Below are 25557 nucleotides of genomic sequence, written 5' to 3' on the forward strand. Positions count from 1 at the left end.
GCTGGAAAATTAGATGCACAAGATGCTAAATTAAAGGCCTAGTGTGACTGATTATATACAGAGTTACCTGCAAAATTAGATGCACGAGATGACAAAGTAGAAGCACAATTAGGTCTCCAAATGGAGACTATACAAGCAGTAAACGCTTCATTTGCAGAAGCCCTTAAGGTTCACAGTAATGAGCTCTCTAGCATGTTAGATGATCATGCTCAGGGGTTTAGAGGCATAGAGAGCAGATAGATACGATGCTGTTAGATAACTAGGAGGCCTTAACTAGAGTTGGCACACAATTAAGTGCAGTCGATCAGTGATTCACAGATACAGAAGAGATAATCTCAATTACTCAGATAGCACATGAGCAGAACGTTACTTTAGTCTCGCTGACTGATCAGGTTGGAGAAGCCAAAATGATCACCTGGGAACATACAGAGTTGTTATGTTCCATTGAAAATAGGGTGGTACAAACAGAGGGACAGATGGAAGATTCAAAAAATTGGCTAACTGAAAAGATCAAGGTCCATTCTAGCGAGCTGAGAAACAAAATTGACTTATGAACTGCTGAGATTAGGAGTGTTACAGCAAACTGGCGAGTCGCTGAACTTGGTGCAGACCCACTTCTGTCAGTGGTTTCTGTAGCAGTTACCGGTGGAGGGGTGGGCAATGACGTCAGCAATAGGGAGGAAATGAAACTGATTAGAGTGGCCACTTGGCAAGCCATTACCAAAGGTGGGCCGGCTGATGAGCGAAGCAATAACCGCTAATGCAGTACCGTTCCTCACTGCAAATACAGAGGTAGGAAGTTGTATGCAAGAGAGAGCATTTACTTCCACAGAAAAATGACAACGATATCAACAAGCACGAACCAGCAACCTTTTGGTTGGGCAGAAATGTCGCTCATTTATGTGGTAAATGACATCCTACTCTGGCACACAACCCTAAATATTCCCTCACCTTCTTGGGAGGAGTTTGGCGGAATGAATTCCAAGATCCGCCTCATAGATTTTCTCCATAATTTTGATGTTTGGTTCGAGTCGATTCATGTCGGTACCTGTCAGCAAATGTACGTGTTAGGTCTGTATATGATGTCTGAAACGAGCGTATGATGGCAAATTACTGGCAGGCATTGCCAAAATCTGGTAAGTTCAACAGAGAGTTCCTGGTACAGTACTAGAATTGGGCATGTCGGCATAAATACCAGCCAGGCATAAAGTCCTAGTGGTGTAATTCTCATGGAGTTCTTTTTGTGCAAGGTTTTTGCAGTACTCAACTTATATCCGCCAAAAGATTTGTAGAAGCTGATTCTGTTTGCCTTTCAAGGAATGCCTGAGTGGGCAAGAAGACGCCTGCTGACTGTACGGATAGTAAGTACTGCATGTTCTTTAGAAATTTTGTTGATGTTGGATGATTTCCAACAGGAGCCCATATGGTAGAACACTGCGAATGGTGGCCAAAGAGGTCACATTCAGTAGGTCGAATAACTAGGAGACAATCTAAACAGCTCTCTTAGATTGTTTGCAGCTGATGTTGTCATTTAATGTCTAGTAAAGTCATCAGAAGGCCAAAAAAAAAAAAATTGGAAAACCATTTACTCAAGATACCTGCGTCGTGCGAAAAGTGGCACTTGACTCTAAATAATGGAAAGTGTGAGGTCATCCACATGAGTACTAAAATGAATCCGTTGTTATTTAGGTTATATATCACACAAATCTATAGGGTGCCAATTCAGCTAAATGTCTAGGGCTGCAACTCATTTTGTGTTATTGAAAAGCGGGTGGTTTGGGGGGGGGGGGGAAGGGAAGGGGGGGGACACAGATAGGGTACGCGAGTTGGAATGACAATCATTAAAACAAAGGCATAATTCGTTACGACAACATCTTTTCAGAAAATTTCCATCACCACCTTTCTTTTACGAATGTGAAAATATTTTGTTGATGCCGGGACTTACATGGGGAGAAACGATCATCGTAATAAAATAAGAGAAATCGAAGCTTGCACGGAAAGATTTAAGAGTTCGTTTTTCGCGTGATTGTTCGAGAGTGGAACAGTTGAGTAGTAGTGTAAAAGTTGTTCGCTGAAGCCTCTGCCAAGCATTTAAACATTTAAATGTGAATTGCAGTGTAGCCATGTAGATGCGGATCGTCTTACAGCCTCCCAAGACACTACCCATGCCCATTACTGATCTTGCAAGTCTTTTGCCTTTTCTGGCCGTGGCTAAGCCATGTTTTCGCAATATTTTTTTCTTCCAGGAATGCTAGTCCCACAAGTTACGCAGGAGAACACCTGTTAAGTTTTGAAGGTAGGAGATGAGATACTGGTACGTAGAGCAGTCGGTAGAGCACTTGCCCTCGAGAGGCAAAGGTCCCGGAATCAAGTTTCAGTCCGGCACACGGTTCCAAATCTGCCAGAAAGTTTCCTGTCAGCCAAGTCATGTTTACACAATATCCTTTCTTCCAGAAGTGCTAGTCCTGCAAGTAATGTAGGAGAAATTCTGTCAAGTTCTGAAGGTAGAAGATCAGGTTACTGGCGGAAATGAAGCAGTGAGAAGTCGTTAGTCTCGTTCGGGTTGCCCAGTGGTAAGAGCACTTGCCCGCGAACGACAAAGGTGACGGGCTCTAGTCCCGGTCCGACAAATAGTATTAATCAGCGAGGATAATTTCATATCAGCGCGCACTCGGTTGCAGAGTGAAAATTCATTCTGAAAAGTTCCTATCTATTTGTCCGATGTAAAATTTGTTACAATGATTGTACGAATGTTTATACATTCCTAGATTTGATAAAGTTGGAATTTTTAATTTTTTCTTGTTGTAGTTTAGTTTTTAATGTGTTATTGGTACGAAATGATATTTACACCTCCGTCTTTTTAAACGGATTACTGAGTTCCCTGAAATTTAGCCAGTGTAGGTGTTGTAATGTAAGTAGGTTTGCGTGCAATTTTTTCTTCTCTTTTCAGCGTTATTTCTTTACTTATGTTTTGTTTTTTAATTGTGTTTATCGCTCGAAGAGTTGGAGTATTATTGCAGGTTTAAGAGAATTCTGTTGTGCAGTGTATCGTAATTTATCTATTTTTTTCTTTGTTGCGTCAGTGTCAGGTGGTAAGTTCGTGAGTCGGTTGATCACTGATCTAAGGAATGTATGTTTATGTGAATTTGGATCACAGGAGTAATTGTTAATAATAACGATTTTCGTGGTGGGTTTCCTATACACTTAGAATCTTTAGTGGTTGTTATTATTGTTCATTGCCAGGTCCAAGAAGTTTATTGATATCACGAATTTAATTTTGTCTTAGCAAAGCATTCCAGGACGCTGTATTGTAACATCTAAAACGTAAGGCTAATAATTACCAACGTAGGCGTAAGCCATGAAACATATATTTGCATATCTTTACACACAAAATTTTATCATCATTAATATTTCAGGATCATTTGAAAATGCCATAATAGCCAATAAGACACTCGTCATGTATAAATAATAAGTTAATAAAGTCGTTGAAAAATTATATGCCATGTCTTTGACCAACCTAATGCAAATTGTGGACCCATCAGAAAAGGAACTTTGAAAAACCCGTGACCATTTGTGCTGTCCTTATTTATATTCGTTTAGTATCCCCTGATGACTCTATTTGATATAGGTTCCACACACCTGAGCAATCTTCTAGAATGGGCGGTATGAGAGTTACTTTGTAAACCGTAAAATGGCCCTTTGTAAAGTGATTACATTTCCCTGTATGTACAAATGTACCAGAGTCTACCGCATGCTTCATCAACGACTGAGCCTATGTAATCATTCCATTTTATTTTACTACAAATTTTTTAATCCACGTATGTACACTCCTGGAAATTGAAATAAGAACACCGTGAATTCATTGTCCCAGGAAGGGGAAACTTTATTGACACATTCCTGGGGTCAGATACATCACATGATCACACTGACAGAACCACAGGCACATAGACACAGGCAACAGAGCATGCACAATGTCGGCACTAGTACAGTGTATATCCACCTTTCGCAGCAATGCAGGCTGCTATTCTCCCATGGAGACGATCGTAGAGATGCTGGATGTAGTCCTGTGGAACGGCTTGCCATGCCATTTCCACCTGGCGCCTCAGTTGGACCAGCGTTCGTGCTGGACGTGCAGACCGCGTGAGACGACGCTTCATCCAGTCCCAAACATGCTCAATGGGGGACACATCCGGAGATCTTGATGGCCAGGGTAGTTGACTTACACCTTCTAGAGCACGTTGGGTGGCACGGGATACATGCGGACGTGCATTGTCCTGTTGGAACAGCAAGTTCCCTTGCCGGTCTAGGAATGGTAGAACGATGGGTTCGATGACGGTTTGGATGTACCGTGCACTATTCAGTGTCCCCTCGACGATCACCAGTGGTGTACGGCCAGTGTAGGAGATCGCTCCCCACACCATGATGCCGGGTGTTGGCCCTGTGTGTCTCGGTCGTATGCAGTCCTGATTGTGGCACTCACCTGCACAGCGCCAAACACGCATACGACCATCATTGGCACCAAGGCAGAAGCGACTCTCATCGCTGAAGACGACACGTCTCCATTCGTCCCTCCATTCACGCCTGTCGCGACACCACTGGAGGCGGGCTGCACGATGTTGGGGCGTGAGCGGAAGACGGCCTAGCGGTGTGCGGGACCGTAGCCCAGCTTCATGGAGACGGTTGCGAATGGTCCTCGCCGATACCCCAGGAGCAACAGTGTCCCTAATTTGCTGGGAAGTGGCGGTGCGGTCCCCTACGGCACTGCGTAGGATCCTACGGTCTTGGCGTGCATCCGTACGTCGCTGCGGTCCGGTCCCAGGTCGACGGGCACGTGCACCTTCCGCCGACCACTGGCGACAACATCGATGTACTGTGGAGACCTCACGCCCCACGTGTTGAGCAATTCGGCGGTACGTCCACCCGGCCTCCCGCATGCCCACTATACGCCCTCGCTCAAAGTCCGTCAACTGCACATACGGTTCACATCCACGCTGTCGCGGCATGCTACCAGTGTTAAAGACTGCGATGGAGCTCCGTATGCCACGGCAAACTGGCTGACACTGACGGCGGCGGTGCACAAATGCTGCGCAGCTAGCGCCATTCGACGGCCAACACCGCGGTTCCTGGTGTGTCCGCTGTGCCGTGCGTGTGATCATTGCTTGTACAGCCCTCTCGCAGTGTCCGGAGCAAGTATGGTGGGTCTGACACACCGGTGTCAATGTGTTCTTTTTTCCATTTCCAGGAGTGTATATGAGTTGACTGATTCAAGCTGTGATTCATAGATAGTGTAGTCATTGAATTCTATGTTATTTTTATTTTTCTGAAGTGCATAATTTCACATTTATGAACATTTAAAGCAAATCTTCAATCTGCATCAGTTTGAATCTCTATCGAGATCTGATCTGATATTTGTGACGAAAATATGAGGTTACTGCAACAGGACTCGGATTTTACTTTCTAAAGGAACATTTAAAAATGGAACACAGTATTTTTCATTTTGCTTTGCTACATTCAGTTTCACTCCCTGTGCTAACCAGTAGAGTATTTGTATCTAACTTTGGTGATACTGACAAAAATGGTTCAAATGGCTCTGAGCACTATGGGACTTAACATCTGAGGTCATCAGTCCCCTAGAACTTAGAACTACTTAAACCTAACTAACCTAAGGACATCACACACATCCATGCCCGAGGCAGGATTCGAACCTGCGACCGTAGCGGTCGCGCGGCTCCAGACTGAAGCGCCTAGAACCGCTCAGCCACACCAGCCGGCGTGATACTGACAGCCTATACAAACTATCAGGCCATTGCTGGGGTTTTTGTGAGGTCTTTCGATAAGATTCTGTTACGTTGGTTATTAATGGCTTCGCGCATTGCCGTTTCAACAGGAAAACGCGTACATTTGGCGACTGTCTTTAGTTTTACGCTTTGTTTTACACCTGTTGTGCCGTTGGTGCCTTTTCTTTATAAGTTTATTTTTTTCCTTACTGAAAATATAAACCTTCCAATGTGTTGCAGTTGCCGTTTATACACTGATGGAAAAAAATCGCAGCACCAAAAAATAACTAACGTAGGGTAATGAAATTTCAGGAATACATTTGCCTAGGTAAATCATTCAAGTGATCAACATTGCATGTGCACAGGCTGATGTAAGGGGAGATAATCCATTACAAATGTGAAGAACCTTCTATGTCGCTGGTTCAAGCCTTCTCCTCGACTCAGGACCACAGAGCTATGGTCAGCTCTGGGGACTGATATTCACTGGAGCTGGGTCCACAGCTGCGATAAATTGTTTAAATAATGTAATGCTACCTGCAGTTGTCATGCACTGGATTTTAGTTACTCGACTGGTACATTATACACTTTGGCTTTGTATTTTAAGTTAACCTACCTTATCACTCTTAAGTCCTTATGAAGGAAAGCGTCATTTATTTACGTCGAATACACCGTCTTTATATGCCTGTGAATACTGTAGCATAAGATCTTTCCAACATTTCTCTGTAGTCCCACGCCCACATAAAAATTTGTACAGCTTCAAAGCGTATGTTGGGTGCTGTAGCATCCGAATTATTCGTAATTTTAAAAACTGTGATGAGCAGCCGTACTACCGGCGCAGGTGAAATCAATATTATGACAACTACGATTCCTGCACTCACAAGCACAATGACGGCGGTCACTGTTTAAATATTCGCAGGTACAGAGATTTGCATGGCATAAAGTACCATCGACGACGTTTTTATTAAGTACGCTGTAAAAATCCTAGCTCATCTTAAAATCTTACTTGTTATCATCTTTAACTTTTAAATGATTTCTAAGACACTGAATGTGTGATGCTTCCGTTTAATAGGGTACTTTGTAATAGTTTAAGACGACGCAACGAGTAAAGAAAGAAATGACAGTTACCGGAAACATTAATTCATTTAAACAGTTGTGAGCTCTTATTCTGTGGGGAAGGCTTATCTTTTCAAACTTTTCCGTCGGTAGCTGGAATGATCCAAGCATGACATCGGACCTCGGATGACAGATTCAGTTCATTCCTTAGTCTGCCACAATCTGCAGGTGGTGGCACCCAGTTCCCTCAGTGACTGACAGAACAACCTCTTCGACATGTAGAACGAGGCCTTCAGGCACCACATATGCACTGTGTGCACACGGTGATTCTTCCTATCCCTTGTTGTCATTTCCCTAAGGGGTTCCATTATTTGCTGACAGTTTACAGACTCTTGTGTCTTTTGTGCTTGCTTCCCCTTGACGGAGGACAGAGCAGTCTTCTCAACAGGTGAAGTGCGTCGCACTGACGCAGTGGCAGGCAGCAGCTCAGACTTATGTTGTATTGCGAATTCTTCTTGCTTCCCCTTTCCCCTGGACCCACCACTGGCACACTACTCACAAACCGCTTCCATCAGTTTCAGATTTCAAACACCTTGTCAAATATTGGTAAATACATTGTAGAATGAAAAGCAAACTCAGCAAAGGGCCAAGGAAGCCATAAAAGACTCCAATGACACACGAGGGAGAGAAAGACAAGTCGACGAAACGCGTAGGGCGTGTCGCGTCTCAGCTCCGCTGTCGCCATACCAGATGGGAGCAGAGCTGAACACAGCTGCTGTCTGACTTCGCCGCCAGTGTCTGAGAAACTTCTTTTGCCCTATTATTCCTTGAAGATGATGCAGTCCACAGTAGCGTGATAGCCGAGTGGCTAGAACAAGACGTCCTGAATTGCGTTTTTAAGTGGTCACATGCTGACCACAGCTAGCATCTCTTACTTTTACTTTGCTGAACGTATGTACATCTAAATCCGGGTGGCAACAACTCCACGAGAGAGTATGCGAAAGAAGGATTCTCTCTTTCTCAATCACAGTGGACTTTAATCAGTTTTCAGTAACGTTTGTACCCGTGCTTGACAGTCCAAAACCCATTTGGATGGTCTCCAAAAAGGACATTATCATCATCTTGCGAGTAATGTACGGCCGGGGCCCCTTCTCGCTTCCAGTTTTCCACTTTTTCCCATAATGCTAGTCTCCTTCTTGTAATCCTCTGGCATCCCAGAGCTCTCGGCTCCAGATCTTCCTAGGTCGTCAACGGTTTCTTTTTTCTGTGTGGCCCACAGCCACACCTTCTTTGGCCCTCAGCTATCGTACATACGTTCAAGATGTCCAAACCATTTTAGGCGTGTCATCTCTGTGTTATCCGATATTAATTTATCGACATCCATAGCCTCTCTTATCTTCGTATTTGATACATACACCATACATCTACCATACGTAAAAGGTCATACATGAAGAGTGTATGAGCTTTACTTTTTGGAAAGATCAGGAGTGTATAATAAATCAATGGTTACATAGTAACCAACTTTTACGAATGTTTCGCTTCTTTGCACTATGTAACGGAACATATTAAAAGCTTTACTTTAATGAAGTATGTGATACCCTCCAAATTCAACCAGTTTAACGAGTATTTATGATTATAGAAGAGTTATTGTGTATGTTAACAATGATTGCACAACATGTCTCCATAAACAGTCAACCCATTAAATTATACTGAATAACTGACCCACACAAAAGTTAATATCACTTAATCACTGATACAGCAAATGTCATCATGTAAAAACACTAAGTTTATCTTAAATAATTAATATGAAGTACGAAAAATAGTAGCCAACTTAGGTATTTTGGATCTCCTTAAATAAAAATCACCCAGTGAAACCTATTCGTTCACTAGGAGCGTTTTCACTCAGTATTCACGTAATCAATCCTATTTTAGACGAAAACCAATGTAATTCTTAATAAGTCATGTTAATTACTTATTTATGCAAAATAGAGAAGTCAATTGACAAACTTCTAAAAAACGGCCTTTTTGTAACAAAGAATTATTCTGTCAAATCTACAAATCTGTGTGTCATTTTAATAACATGTTAAATTATGTCACTCGATGCAAATTAATAACTTTTCTGCTCAAATTATGATAACAGATGTACATGTGACTTGTAAACTATATCTCTTTCTAGTAGTTCTTTGACAATGTTATAAATACAAGCAGCAAGAACGGTCGGGAGGCAGTCGGAATGTCACTTTGGTAGAGTGTGTTTGTGTGTTATTGTTTGAGGTGGATAAACAATGCAAAGATCATGTAATGGAAGTACTACTTTGTGTTGTGTCATGGCCTTTGGTGGACAGTGGAATTAAGATGGCCACCAGAGTAATAAATATTTGAAGGTTGCATATTTGTTGGTTTTGCTCGTTCTTTATCATCAAAAGCACATAAAAAACACGGGACCTCATGTTTTTAACCCTAGACAACCAGATTTAGAGCCAGCATCAGCATCGAGACACAGCAGCGATCCAGCAAGCAGCAGCGATTACTACAACGCATTTTAATGGCGCCAACCTAACATCAAGTGCTAACAAGCTCCGTAAATGGGAGTGAAATAGTGCGATTACAGCAATTAGCAATATCAACGACTAGGCGACCATTACAACTATCTCCTCTGGCTATTTATGAGTACTAGAATACGTGACCACCGTTACGATCTTCCGCCAATAACTGGTGAGACACGAAGGTTAAGCTGAGGACACCGGCCAGAAGAGCAAATATTAGAATTCTTTCAGGTGTCGCAACATCAGTTACGCATTTATTCAAGACTTCCCAGAACCCAGAGATTTGCAAGCAGGTAAGTGCCTCGCAAGTTGATCTCGTACAATTCCAGACCACACGCTGCTAAAGAGTAGTTGTAGGTGATTGGAGGCCCGCGTGGTGTAAGAATTTTGATCATTACGACATGGCTATTGCGACTGTTGAGAACGTCATTTCGATTTAAAAAGGCATCGTCTGTGAACAATGCACATTGCGGGAAGTTTGGCATTGTAATACTGTTCTGGATACTCCACTGGCAGAAATGAACTCTGGATCCAGATTTAACTGACTCCAGTGCTTGTTTACGTAGGTTTGAAGTTTCTGTACCACTAGGCTATACTGTATAAAATGTGCACACGTGGGGAAATTGACTAGCACATGATGATGTATCTTCTCCCACACGATCCTACACTATCGCCTGAAATTCTATTCTCTCTCTCTCTCTCTCTCTGTCCAGGCCTCGGAAAGCCCAACGGTACCGACGGGCAGCCATGTCATCCTCAGCATATAGGCATCATTGGACGCAGAATTGGGGGGGGGGGGGAGGGGGGAGGCATGTGGTCAGCACACTACTAACCTGGCCGTCGTCAGTTTTCATGACCGAAGCCGCTACTTCTCAGTCAGTTAGCTCCTCAATTGGCCTCCCTAGGGCTGAGAGCACCCCGATGGCCAAATGCATTCGACCGGCCCGAACTGTGACCCGTCCAGTGCTAGCCAGGCCCAACTCTTAGTTTTAGTGATCTGATGGGAACCAGTATTACCGCTGCGGCAAGGCCGTCGGCATAAAATCCTACTGGGACCACAATATTCTTTGTCGAGAAACTCAGTCAGCTCTATGTTGGATGAACGATCCAGTTTCTCGAGGGTTGCTGTTGACGTCGCTAAATTTCTTCCAGTTAGCATGACACCTGCTGAGGAACTTTTCTCTGGACATTTGTTCGACTTCCCATCCATTACATCCTGCTCCACGATGCACTGAATGCATGTCTGCAACCGAGCGAGGTGGTGTAGTTGTTAACACACTGGAGTCACATTCGGGAGGTTTCCCGTGATTTCCCTAAATCGCTTCGGGCAAATGCCGGGATGGTTCCTTTGAAAGGGCATGGCCGACTTCCTTCCCCATCCTTCCCTAATCCGATGGGAATGATGACCTCGCTGTTTCGTCCTCTCCCCCAAGTCAACCAACCAACCAACCACATCTGCAACTTCCCATAACGAGTGATGCACCGTTTTTGACAACCAGTCATGAACTGTCAACCGTGGAGATTTCTACCTTGGAAGTATCACAGCTGACTGTATATAGCATCCTAAGGTAGCGTCACCGACGCCGATGCGGTAGGTAGATGTTTGTTATGAAACAAAAGTAGTTTTAAAACATGTGCTTCATACACATTGTTCATTCGAGACCTCGTAGGTTTTGAATCATTAATTTTTCCCCATTGGTTCCTTGTGTCAAAATACTTAGTATAGGGTCCTGTAACGCTTGCATAATTTAATCCATAAACGTCTGAGCATCCAGTATAGCCTTATTTCCACTGGGGTCAGTTTCTAAGTGCTCTGACATAATTAGCTGAAGATCGTGTAGTTTTCAGTTGCATTTAATGAAGTGGATCGATGTTCAAATGGCAGTCGTTGAATGCGAGTGTGTCTTCGGTAGCGGCGTGACATTCTTTCACGTCGCTGGTCGGTTGGCAGTCGTTTGCTATGCTCGTCTGGCAGCTTTCCATTGCGGCGTGAGCGGTGCACAGCCGACAACCGACCCTACAGTCCTGCAATAGATAATCGATGGCCCTGTCTTCATCAGATCGACGAACGCGACAGCACTATAAACGCGTTTTTGTGGAAAACTGCCGAGGACATTCTTTAGTGTAGGCATGTAATCCATCACAACGGCGGCATTCAAAATAAAGATTTATGCGCTGGTTTCCTGCTTGATAAGCGATTCCTCGCCAACCTAGATAGATAACACCCCTTCCTGCGGTTTAATCTGTCATCCTTTTGTGTTTTCTTGATGTTTCTGTTAAGATTTGCGACGATGAATTATTAATTCTTCACATATATTCTCAATAGTTCTACTAACAATCTCTAAAAACGCCAGTGGTCAATGTGGCATGAGTAAGCCTTGTAGTGTTACCATTTCCTTATCGATGGAAGGGGTAAGTTTGTGCTCGTCGACCGAGCGCGCGCGAGAAGCGATGAGACATCACGGATTTCTTCACAAGTAACCCACGTAGCTCCGAGATACAACGAAAGTGTAGCTTAGAAGATAGAAATTGAAAACTTGTTCATATGTAGAAAATTTATAGCCGACCTAGATCCGTTAGATAGACACTGTTTCGAGGACAAGAATGTCTGATATCTTACTGATTCCGAATGATTGGGACAGGCTCGTGATACGGATACTTTTGCATTGTTAAAATTGACTACCATTGTAAGGTTATCACAATGAGTTCTAATTCCTTTGCATTGGTAAGCTACATATTTTAAAGAGCTTTTCGTTAGTTTATTGATCAATATTGATAAAAAAAGAGAAACTAAGTCAGTAACACTATTCTCTCACATTATCTACAGCGATCAGACAACCCTCTGGTAATTTTCCAGTTCCACATCAATAGAAATCTACTGGTTTGGATTCATCAAGCCATATTTGAAGTGCATTTTCGTCTGGAAAGGAATTTTCTTGGTGGTCGTTCAATAATGAGCGAACAAGACAAACATTTCATCGCGCAATATCAGAGCCCCTGGATAGTCAGAGGGCGGGAGTTATTGTGCAGTAGCAGCCATTGATACAGTTTTTCTGGCTGCTTTTCTTAGAGTACGACCGCAAAGTGTCTCATTTGTTGGTAACAAATGCCACTATGATGGACACACCCCTAGGAAGCAGTTCTTACTACAGAACAATAACTTTTTATGAAGTTAACATAAAGACGCTTTTATTAAAAAGTAACGACATGTTTCGCATCAGTGGAGGTGTATCTTCGGGCGATATGTTTAAAAAATAAAGAAACCTGTCTCCGAAGATGCATCTCCACTGACGTGAAACCTGTCGTTACTTTTTGAGGAAATTGGGGTGGCTATGTATCCTGTGATAGGGACAGCTGTATTTGACTAGGCTGATTGAGGAAATCTTCAGAAGAAGGATAATCCCATGGAACGAACACTGAATTTCAGTAGTTACGTATTTTGTTTTTTAGCATAAGCAGCTGTACAACACGTACGTAGATGGTGCAGAGGGACTGCACAAAACTTCTAATCTTTCACTGGTCGGAAATCGAATGACACACTTTCAGCGCACCTGTGACTCATGCTGAGAAAAGTCGTAAAAAACCGATATATGCTCATCTCGTTTCGTGTGTCGCCGCGAGGAAGGGCCTAGGTGGTGTATAGTTCGTAGCATTTTGTTTTGCATATTGGTATTTCGGTTGCTATTGATTTATTTACCGATCGCCATTTGTTATTTAGAGTTCGCTGTTGCTATTTGAGTTTATGTATTGTCATTTTTTCATTTGGAGTGGAGCTGTGGACGCTAGAAGGCAGCCAGTAACATTTGCGTCTTGTATGGGGACAATGCCACTGGACAGATCACGGCAAGAAGATGACTTTCTCATTTTCATGAGGATGGTTTTGACATTAGTGACTCTCCACGTTCAGGAAAAAAAATGGTTCAAATGGCTCTGAGCACTGTGGGACTTAACATCTGAGGTCATCAGTCCCCTAGAACTTAGAACTACTTAAAACTAACTAACCTAAGGACATCACACACATCCATGCCCGAGGCAGGATTCGAAACTGCGACCGTAGCAGTCCCGCGGTTCCGGACTCAAGCTCCTAGAACCGCTCGGCCACAGCGGCGTTGATGCAGATCGTTTAAACGCATTAATCCACAATGATTCACGTCAGTGTGCTCGATAACTGGCAAATGTGGTGAACTGTGATCATTCTACCATCGTGCGACATTTGCATCCAATGAGGGAGGCTCAAAAATCGAGTGTAAGGGTACCGCATTCTCTGAGCCAAAACCACATAAATCAATGTGGAGCGTCTTTACTTGCTCGTCATCAGTTGGCTCGTGAACAACACCGACCATTCCTATCCTTTATCGTTACTGCTGACAGGAAATGGTGTCTTTATGCTAACATAAGGAAAAGAAAGGTATAGTTGAGACCAAACAAAGCAGTAACTCACCGTAAAAAGACCTTCGTGTATCCATAAAGGATAATGTTATTCATCTAGTAGAACAGCCACGGTGTGGTGTACTACGAATTGCTTCCTCGAGGTATAATTATCACTGCTGACATTTATTGTCAACAACTGAGACGTCTTACAGACGCTATCCAAGAACAACGACGAGGAAGAATGCGTGAAGTGATGTCACTCCACGGTAACAGCAGCTCGGATTCTGCTAGACTGGCAAAAAACACAATACACGAGCTGGGTCGGGAAGTCAGTCCGCACCCACCATATTCACTTGATGTTCCACCCTCAGATTTTCACCTCTTCCTCTCTCTATCGAACAGCCTTCAAGGAACTTCCTTTCCGAATGAAAATGAACTCCGCACGTGGCCCGACGAGTTCTTCGACTCAAAACCACGTGATCCCTACAGTCGCGGAATCGAAAAGTTATCCTAGCGTTCTCAGACTGTTGTAAATAGTGAAGGAGAATATATTATTGATCCTTAAAGTCTCTGTTATGTATATCTGTTGTGTTTATTAAACTTATGGATAAGATACCCAATAATATTAACAATAGGCTATTTTCCTATGTTAAAAATATGGTTTCTCATAAAATATCCGTTGTCTTTATGTAATTAAATATCAAGATCTGGCCACGTGATCGAAAACGCTCTGTTACTGGCTGATACTTGTGCTACAGGAGCGTTAGCCGAAGTTACGAGGTTTTTACGTACATTTACTGCAAACAGTTTAGCTCTTTAGTGATGGAAAACGCCGGCCGGTGTGGCCGTGCGGTTCTAGGCGCTACAGTCTGGAACTGCGTGACCGCTACGGTCGCAGGTTCTAATCCTGCCTCGGGCATGGATGTGTGTGATGTCCTTAGGTTAGTTAGGTTTAAGTAGTTCTAAGTTCTAGGGGACTTACGACCACAGCAGTTGAGTCCCATAGTGCTCAGAGCCATTTGAACCATTTGAACACACACATACACGCACTCATACGCGAAGCTCGCGTGCGCAGTCTAATTATTTCAACTCCTGCCATATTCCGCTCACGCGGAATCGCCACAAATCAATAGTGACAGCTATGCTGTACCGGCGCAACGAGAGAAGAGACAAGCGCAGCTAAAAGCTGTCAATTAACAACCAAATCAAATGATTCTAATACAAGCAACGCATATGCGTAATGCAAATAACGGTAATTTCTGGGCAACAGCTACAGATGTACGAGGTGAAACACACCAAACATGAAAACTTCCGTCTTTACAGTATCATCTACAACGTATAGATTTCGGGCCAGTTATAAAGCCTGTGAAAAACAGATAAAACACATTTTATAGGAGAAAAAGAGTCCACACCTTATTCAGTTACTTTTGACGACCCTAGACTCAAATAATGATCAAGACTTGCTACAGGGAACATGTAAACTGTGGTGCACGTTTGATCGTATGTATGGACTAAAAGCACTGCAATCATGCTTGTAAAATCCGTAGAGGAGTGTTGTTGGAAGATAGTAGGTTTATATAAGAAGGGGCATGTTTTCTAATACCGATTTTAGTCTAGCAGACTTTATAAAAGCGAATAGAGGAAGTTCCCATGTGTGATGCTTCAAATTAATGTTTGCGCATCATTAATCGACACTGGAAGCATACTGCCGAGGAACAGTCTGAAAACGCACCCATGAACATCGCATTATAAAATATTTAAAGAATGTCAATAAATAAATTAATATCAAAAGATATTAACGGAATCCAGTCATCCTGTCTTTGTAAGTCTGTATTCTCCTGAAAACTAAATTGTCGGAATTGAATAACACTAACAGAACTTGGTTTGATCTTTAACGTTCGCTGTTATTTTCGTAGTATCATTTCATTTCGTACAAACTGAGCGAGCTTACGTTATGTTGAGACACGGGTCTCGTGTGCGGGAAGAGCGGCATTCCGATTCCTGTTCTATCATTCAGATTCAAGTTTCTCGCTGTTTCCCAAAAAGATATGAGCCAGATGCTGAGATGGTTTCCACCCCCACCCTTATCCATCTCCGTCTCTGATTATCCTGCTGACAACAAAAGTTAAACTCTCAGATTCATTTTTTCCTTCGTCAGTTTCGTACAAGCATTTCAACATCTCAGGAGCTAGACTGACATGGTTTTCTCAGCGTACCGTTGAGTTCATAACGTGGCATTTGCATGTAAATTACTACGTAAGAGGTACTTGGAGATTAGCTGAATGACTCCAAAAAGACTGACGCCATCAAACACACATTGGTACACAAGAATTGTTGAATTACGACAATAATTGCTTTCTGCGATATTTTGTTTACCAAATGCCTTTTGACTATTCTGTCTGCTGTTTCTTGCAAGGTAATCATATTCTTACGTAATAGTAACGTTAACTTCAATTGTTAGGTCTTGGGGTGCTTTAATTCAGGGAAGGCAAGGCTCCAAAACTACAAGGCCTCAGATATGGAAGGGACGTGACCAGCTCCCGCAACCTCTCCACTCAGTGCATTTTCAACTGACCTATTTCCAAGTTTCGAGCGTCCGTGAAAGTGGTTTCTATGCCAACGCTAATCTGTATATTTTTCGACGTGCAGTATCTTCTGTAACCCACTGTGACATGACGATTTTGGATGGTATGGCAGCTCAATGATTATTTTTGTTCAGCACTGAACCGTGGTCGACCTGTCAGCTGCTAAAATATGCGCCCCGTCATCAACACGCTCTACCCGACGAGAGATTGTCCCTCCATCAGGCAGCCAACATCTGTCTGTGACTTGCCCATCCCACGTTCAACTTTCACGACGACTGCCGCTGTTGCTGCTGCTGCGGGTTGAGAACACGAGTCGTCTCCAGAGCCACGGATAATTATGGGGCAGACAATAGTTAGAATTGCAGTTTCCTCCGGCTGTCCACTCTCAATACTCGAGGGTTAACGAAGTAGGTGCGCCTACACTGGCGCGATCATAGCTGCACACCGTGTCTGCGGGAGCGTCCAACAAACACTTCCACACTCATTCATGACTTGATGCTGTGCTTCCTCTCTCTCGCAGAGACTCTCCATACGCAAAAATAAACATCGGGACAGCTACTGCCATTTCGTAGTTGCTATTGATACATGAAAGTAAATCTCCCTTGGCTATTACTCAACAATTTAGACTATTTACATTATAATTACAATCACTTATATACAGTCAGAAATAAATACACTATTACATCCATTACATATTATTGATAGTTTCTGTAATAAAGCTGACAGATTCAGAATTAACAGTACAGTACAAGTTATCAATGCATATTAAGCGGCGGAAATTTTTGTATGGTGCAGAAGGTATATTATCTCCATTTTCGGTGTTACAAGTACCACATCACTAAGCGACCACAAAAGGAGGTCTCAGTAGAATAGCCTGATTGTCGAACGTCATTTGCTGCTTGTCGCCGTTTTTGTTATATTCCTAATAACTATGCTACAGCTACGTTTCCTGTGTGCATCTATTTCTGACAAGAGTTACCCTAAAATATGTACAAATTTCCAGCAAAAATGAGAGGAAAGAGCTCCATCCATATCGTCCCATCTTTTGGACGGGTGCTTATAAATATCGTCACATGCCCACTCCGTCAGACGCAGAGTATAGATGTGAAATTTAAACGAAGACATTCTGTTGAAATTCATGTAAGCAATGGAAATTTACTACACCACCAGGCTCCACCTACAGCCAAGGCAAACGGACGAATGGCAGTGTACAATCTTGTATTACCAAACTTGGCGACGGAGGGGGGAAACAATGGCAAATTTAATCAGGGCAGTCCGTTCGAGGGTAAATTTCAAATGTTTTCCGAGTGCGTGTACGGTATAGCATTACTTCCAAACTTCGCTGAGTCGCTACGTGCTTGGTAGCTGAGACCTCAGAAAGCTTCGCCCAGCAACTTATGCACCTCTGCAGTCACCACAATGTCATCCACAATCGACCTATTAGCTCTGCTGAAAGTAAAACTGGGGCTGCTCAACGTCCAAGTCTCGCGCAAACGTCGTTTACAGAAACCTTAGCAGCAAGGCAGTTTTGTCCTTTCATTGGTGAGTGCCTTCATTGCTTTTCTGACTAATTGTACCTGAGCTTCCTCATTCACCATTAGTAAGTTGAGCTCACGAATAATTTCGTCTTTTTTTCTTTATATGTATTTCATCCAACTTGGCCCACAAATGTCAATGGTAACACTCCCATCCTCTCTTAAGCCAGCAGGATTTGAAATATAAAGAGGTGATTAACAAAGGTTTACAAGTTAAAATACTGATGAATTGCGCTGAGATTTTCATAAAAGATAAGATTCTATATTTTGATGAGTGTATAAAACACTCGTACCTTCCAATGACGTTTGGTATGCTTCCCGTCATCAACACGCTCTACCCGACGACAGATAATTTTACGGTGACCAGTAGTCACGTATTTCCATCGATACGAAGGAACTTAAAAAGCCCTGAGCCTTCATCACCTCATGTATGGAGTACCGCGCACATCAGGCGGCCAACGTCTGACTGTGACTTGCCCATCCCACATTCAACTTTCACGGCGACCACCGGTACACGGTCTGACATATCATTCCAGCACGTGACACAAACAACTGGCAGCAGAAGCGTCGCCAACACAGCAGCTATTATTAATTCATCTACAACTGCATATACACTCTTCAGATCGCATTCATGAGCGTGGCAGAGGATATTTTCCACTGTCTCATGTCTTAAGGTTTCTTCCCGTCCTACTTTCGTACGGAGTGCGGGAAGAACGATTGGTTAAATACCTATGTGTGCGCTGTAATTAGCAGCTACATGGGTAGCACAGTACTTGTGGCGTGCACATGGGGTATTTTTTAGATTAGGTTCCTCCCCACGGGAAACAAACCGTTGACCTGAAAAATTACCAGTTCATGACATTTATGTGGGTGGGCCAACTGTAAAAATTGTTAGTTCGCCTAAACAGGTCATTCCAAAGGGTTGAAATATGCTAAATCTCATGTTGGTAAATTGTCGAAGTGTCTGTAGCAAGATCCCCGTGTTACTCTCCGAAATAAACAGTAGCAATGCCAATACTGTATTAGGTACCGAAAACTGGTTGAAACCAGACATAAATAGCAGTGAACTTTTCAACTCGGATTAGACAATGTTTAGGAAGGATAGGACTGATGCTATGGGAGGTGATGTGTTCATTGCAGTTAAAAGCTGTTTAAACGCAGTTGACATCGATACTGGGTCGGACTGTGAAATTGTTTGGATAAAGCTGTCAATCAGGCAAAGATTGACCATTGTATTAGGATGTTTTTATAGACCACTAGCATCCGCAACAAACGCCGCAGAACGTTTCAGAGAAAGTCTTGAGTACATAGGAAATAAATATCCAAATTATCCATTAGTTATAGGTGGAGGCTTTCATCTGGCATCTATCGACTGGGAAAATTACACGTTTAACACAGGGGTCAGGAGCAAAGACTAGTGTGAAGATATTCTAGGAGCGCTCTCAACATACAACCTTGAGCAATTGGTTAGAAAACCTTCTCGAGATGGGAACATATTAGATATCTTGGCGACAAACAGACCTGATCTTTTTGAGGACGTTATTGTAGAAGAAGGTATTAGCGACGATAATGTCGTTGTGGCTTCTATGTCAGTGGAAGTTGGGAAAGCAAATAAAAGTGTCATTAATGAATATTTTGATAGTCAGCTCCAAGCATTCACCTCGTGGGACACAAAGATATTGAGCATCTTTTGTCGGAGTTGAAAGGTATTGTCCACCATGTGCTAGAGAAGTATGTGCCTAGCAAAAACAGAGGGGAAGGAAAGGATCCACAGTGGTACAACAAACATATTAGGAAGTTTCTCAGAAAGCAGAGAATTTTGCACAGTCGTTTTAAACGTAGTCACTGCCGCGCCGACAAACAGAAATTATGCGAAATGAAAGCAGTTGTCAAAAGGTCAGTGAGAGATTCTTTTAACGAATTTGAAAGCAATGTTTTATCTGCAGATTCTAAAAATAGCCCCAAAAATTTCGGTCGTACGTAAAATCTATGAAAGCTACAAATTTATCGAACAAACGTAAGGATGGCTGACATAGTGTTTAGTGTATCTGGGATTGTAAAACAGTTAAGATCCTTATACGCCGGGAAGACATCTGGCCCAGACAGTATCCCCGTAAGATTTTATGTTGACGATGCTACAAATGTAGCACCATTCTTATCCATCATCTACCAAAGATCATTAGAACAGCGGAAAGTTCCACGGGACTGGAAGAAGGCCCAGGTTATAGCAATCTATAAAAAGGGTAGAAAATCGGATGCACATAATTACCACCCAATTTCACTGACATCGATTTGTTGTAGAATCATGGAACATAGTTTGCGTTCAGACTTAATGACCTTTCTAGACTCTGAGAAACTCATCTGAAGGAACGAGCACGGTTTTAGGAAAGAGTGTGTTGTGGGTTAGCAGGAGAGCCAACACCGTGATTATTAGAGGAAGCCGAAAGGCACGCGTTTTAGCTCACACAGGCTGGCGTGAGGTCTGGAACAGGACAAGGAAATTAGAATTTAGAAAAACGGACGTAGCTGATGGAATACTTAACTTTAATCCATTAATGATGAGCGTCGCGCTTGACTGTACATGATTCAGTATCAATAGTAACTGATAATGGCGCCTTGCTAGGTCGTAGCAAATGACGTAGCTGAAGGCTATGCTAACTATCGTCTCGGCAAATGAGAGCGTATTTTGTCAGTGAACCATCGCTAGCAAAGTCGGTTGTACAACTGGGGCGAGTGCTAGGAAGTCTCTCTAGACCTGCCGTGTGGCGGCGCTCGGTCTGCAATCACTGATAGTGGCTTCACGCGGGTCCGACGTACAGTAACGGACCGCGGCCGATTTAAAGGCTACCACCTAGCAAGTGTGGTGTCTGGCGGTGACACCACATTCCTCCCCCGCAAATCGGCGCACGGTTGTGGCATAAGGCTTCCGCCCGCCGTGGGGAGGACCCCATGTTGACGTATGTGACGAGGTGGGGAGCCTAACAACAGGCGAGGCTGTGCCACCCGCACCCTGCCATTCGGACCGCGGGGAGCTAGGAAACGCCTGAAAACCTGCTCCAGGGTGCACGCCAACATGCGGTGTATGCGCCCGTAGAGAGACAAGAGGGGCCGAAGGGTCGACCTCCATCGGGCCGGGGCACCCGACGGGCGAAGACGACATATGATCCGGAGCAGGCAAGAGTTCCAAGTCGGAGGACAACTGGCCACGGGAAGCGATCGGCGGCGCGTGACCCAGGGAGGCTCCCGGCGGTTGCAGCGACGTGTCCACTGCGGGCGTCGCCGGCGGTAGAACAGGCGGCGGCGGTGGCGCGTCGCCATGGGGCAAAATGGAAGGCAGCGTCGGTAACACCTGGGTCTGAGGCGAGCCAGTAGATGGGTCCCCAGGGCGCTGACCGGACGGCACCGTCGCTGAAAGCAGACGGGGAGCAGCAGATCCCGTGCGATGACAAAGGCGCAGCTGGTTGACATGCCGACGCACCTCACCAGAGGCCCCCAAAACCAGATACATAGCGCGGCCGAGGCAGGGAAGAATGCGCCCTTCGAGCCAACGCCGTGAAACTCGATAGTGGCGGTAGTAGACAACGTCGGCTGGGGCAAAAGCAGGTGTCTGCCGCTGCACAGGAACCGGATGCGGCGGATGTAGCAAAGACATCAAGGTTCGATTTGGGCGACCGTGGAGCAACTCAGCCGGCGAGCGACCATCTCGGGGCTGAGAGCGATACGGGGACAAAAAGAGCAATAACGCGCCCTCCCGAGAATGCGACTCCTTCAACTTCCACATCTGTGACTTGAAAGTCCTGACCTATCGTCCAGCGGCACCGTTTGACTGTGGCGAAAACGGCGCGGACGTCAGATGTTGAATACCATTGGCCTTGCAGAATGACTGAAATTCTGCGGACACGAATTGTGGGCCATTGTCGGAAACAATAGTCTGTGGAAGACCTTCAATGCAAAAGATAGCAGATAACGCTTGGATGGTGGCAGATGACGTCGTGGAAGACATCCGGACAACAAAAGGAAACTTACTGAATGAATCTACCTCAACCAACCATCGAGCATTCCAGAACGGACCAGCAAAATCGATGTGTAAGCGTTGCCAAGGGGAAGTGGCTTTTGGCCATGAAAAGAATTTTCGCAGTGGTGCTGATTGTCGTTCAGCACACACCCTGCAAGAAGAGCACATATTCGAAATCGCGGCATCGATTCTGAACCAAGTACAGTGCTGACGAGCAAGTTGTTTCGTTCTCACTATACCCCAATGTCCTTGGTGGAGAAGCTGTAAGACAGAGGATTGTAACGAACGTGGGACCACGACCCTGGACTGATCATTATCGGAAGGCAACAGCAAAACACCACGTCGTACAAAATGTCTCTCCTTGTGAGCAAAAAATCGGCGAACCAACGGATCCCCGATCCGTGACTTTGACAAGGGCCATTGCGTAGCAACAAAACGCAGAACGGTAGCAAGGACAGGGTCGGCAGCTGTGGCTGTAGCTACACGACGAAAATCAATCGGAAACGATTCGACCACGTCATCGGTTTCCAAATCAATGAACATGCAAGCAAGTTCGGAGGAATCGAATGCTCTATCCTCAGCAACAGACAAACGGGACAACGCATCGGCGTTTCCGTGCTTAGCAGTGGACCGATACAAGATATCGTAGCAGTACTGCGAGAGGAAAATAGGCCAGCGAATGAATTTCTGCGCTGTACGTGGAGGTACAGGCTTGGTCGGATGAAAAAGGGATGTCAAAGGTTTGTGGTCTGTGATGATGGTAAAGTGACGAGCATATAAGAAATCATGAAACTTTGTAACACCAAATACGAGAGCCAATGCTTCTTTCTCGATCTGTGAATAATTTCTTTGCGCAGACGAGAGCAATTTGGACGCAAAGGCAATAGGGCGATCGTGCAAACCATCTTTGTGCGCAAGCACAGCACCAATCCCGAAATCCGATGGATCCACCATCAACAAAAGGGGCTTCTGGGGATCGAATGGCGTAAGGCAAGTATTGGAAAGCAACGCCGATTTCAACTGGCGAAAGGCGCGTTCGCATTCCGTCGCCCAGACGAACGGAACACCTTTACGGCGTAAGCGATGAAGCGGAGCTGAAATGGAAGAGGCGTGGGGAACATATTTGTTATAGTAATTCATTTTTCGCAGCACACTCTGTAGCTGCTTCAAATTCTGCGGCGAAGGCAAGTCTTGTATGGCACGGAGGTGCTCTGGGCTGGCCTTGGGCATTGAGTACATGTCCCAGGTAGGGTAAGTCACGAGCAAAAAACACACATTTGTCCTTCCGCAAGCGAAGACCATTTTGTCACAAGACCTGAAATAATGTTCTGAGATTGGCTAAATGTTCTTCTTCCGTCTGTCCGGAGATCACAATATCGTCCAGATAGTTTGCTGCAGTAGGGACCGACGCACAAACAGTTTGTAGATATTGCTGAAACAATGCAGGGGCGGATGCACACCCGAATGGCAGTCGTTTGTATCGATACAAACCAAGATGCGTGTTAACCACCAAAACGCGCTGGGATTCTTTGTCCACCGGTATTTGCAAGTACGCATCTGCTAGGGCCAACTTCGAAAAACAGTTTGTCAAAAAGACCTTCCGGGCAGGGTAAAGGAAAAGTTGCAGTCACTAGTTGTGGATTCACTGTTGCCTTGAAGTCCACACAAAGTCTCAATTTTCCGGAAGGTTTTGGCAAAATTACTAAGGGTGATGCCCAGAGAGAAGCCTGCACAAGTTCAATTACACCTTGTGATTCCAAATCGTGTAATGTTTTTGCGACCTCATCACGCAAATGCGTTGGGAACATTGCGCGCTCTGAAAAATTTCGGTTGCGCATTTACTTTCAGTTCCAAATGTGCTTTATAGTTCTTAGCACAACCGAGGCCCAGGCCAAAAATGTCTGCAAATTCTTCACATAGGGAAACACTGGCCGAAGGCACAGTCTGGTTCACTGATAGGACCTGATTTACTATAGACAAGTTAAACAACTGAAATAAATCGAAACCAAACAAGTTCACTGCAGAAGAAGAACAAAGGACGTAAAATGACACAAGTTTTGTTTGTCTCTTGTATGTTGCAAGAAGGCTGCAATGTCGTAACACAGGGATCTTGTGACCTGAATAGGTAGTTAACTTAACAGCTGCGGCATGCAACGGAGGTGTGCCCAGCAGTTCGTAAGTGCCTTGATTGATCAGTGAAACTGCAGCCACGGTATCGAGCTGGAATGGTATCACTTTGCCATTAATGTCCAAGTCCACAAAAAGTTTATTGCCCTGCTGACGACAAGAGTGACTGTATCATGCAGCGTGAACTGACACTGGTATAAAACCACTTGCGACTTGATGGGAGTTCCTGCGATGTCGACGCACACTATTTGTGGGACGAACACAGTCACTGTTAGATAGAATGGCACTGGGCGGAGTGGCATGAACTATATGAATTTCCATGGGCGAAGTGTCGTGAGCCTGAGTATCCTTGGTTCAATTCCGATTCCAGCGCGAAGCAAAGGACCTGGAATGATTTTGAGTTTCCGATCGGAGCTTTTTCTGGCAAACACTCTGAACGTGTCCTTTTTTATTACAGTAAAAGCAAATAGCTTGGCGTGACGGGCATTTCTCACACGAATGTCTAGTAGCACACCGCGGGCATGATTTTAGCACTGCATTTGCTTGCCGGCGCGGTACACGTGGCTGAGAGCCTGGCGGCAGCGGCGCGGCCAGGCGCGAGGACTGTTTACTGTTCCGTGCAGCTCGCCCGGCGGGCTGGTTAACCTGTCACAGGGGTGGCGAAGTTTCAAATGATTCCTGAGCAAGGTCAAGTGTGTCCTGCCGATCCAATATGTCCATCACTTGTTGAAGGGAGGGATTGACTAGTTTCAAAATCTGTTCCCGTATATGAACATCAGAAACGTTCTGTGCAATTGCATCACGCACCATAGTATCTGAATAAGGGAGTCCACATTGACACTCAAAAGCGCAATCCCTAGTAAGGTCTTGCAAGGTGGCAACCCACTCCCTATTAGTCTGACCTGCCGTACGTTTTGTATGAAAGAAGGTGTACCGTTTGGCAACTACATTGACTGATTCTTTGAAATATGCATCTAATGCAGACAAAATTTCGTCGTAGGACAGAGCTGCTACGTCGTGTTGGGGAAATAATTTGACTATCACACGGTACGTGTGCACCCCTATGGAGGACAACAAAAAAGGCTTCCGCTCATTACCTTGAATTCTGTAGGCGGCGAGATGGAATCCAAATTGGCGTGATCAGGCCGTCCAGCTTTCCAGTGCAGCATCAAAAGGACGAAAAGGTGGTGCAACTGCGTGTTGTGGCTGCGTTAGCAGTGGGGCGGCGGCTGTCGCATCGGTTTGCATTGCACATTGACTCTGGATGAGCTGTCCAAGGGCATCCAGTAAGGCCTGCGTGTACTGATTCTGTAAGCGATAAAATTCGGTCAGTACATCTCGAGATGTTGGCGAGCCATTACACAAGTAAATCAGGGCAGTATATTTAAGAACGCGGTGTTGCCTCGTCGCCAATGTTGTGGGTTGGCAGGTGAGCCAACACCGTGATTATTAGAGGAAGCCGAAAGGCACGCATTTTAGCTCACACAGGCTGGTGTGAGGTCTGGAACAGGACAAGGAAATTAGAATTTAGAAAAACGGACGTAGCTG

This window comes from Schistocerca piceifrons, chromosome X (genome assembly GCF_021461385.2).
Source record: "Schistocerca piceifrons isolate TAMUIC-IGC-003096 chromosome X, iqSchPice1.1, whole genome shotgun sequence".
NCBI lineage: Eukaryota > Metazoa > Arthropoda > Insecta > Orthoptera > Acrididae > Schistocerca > Schistocerca piceifrons.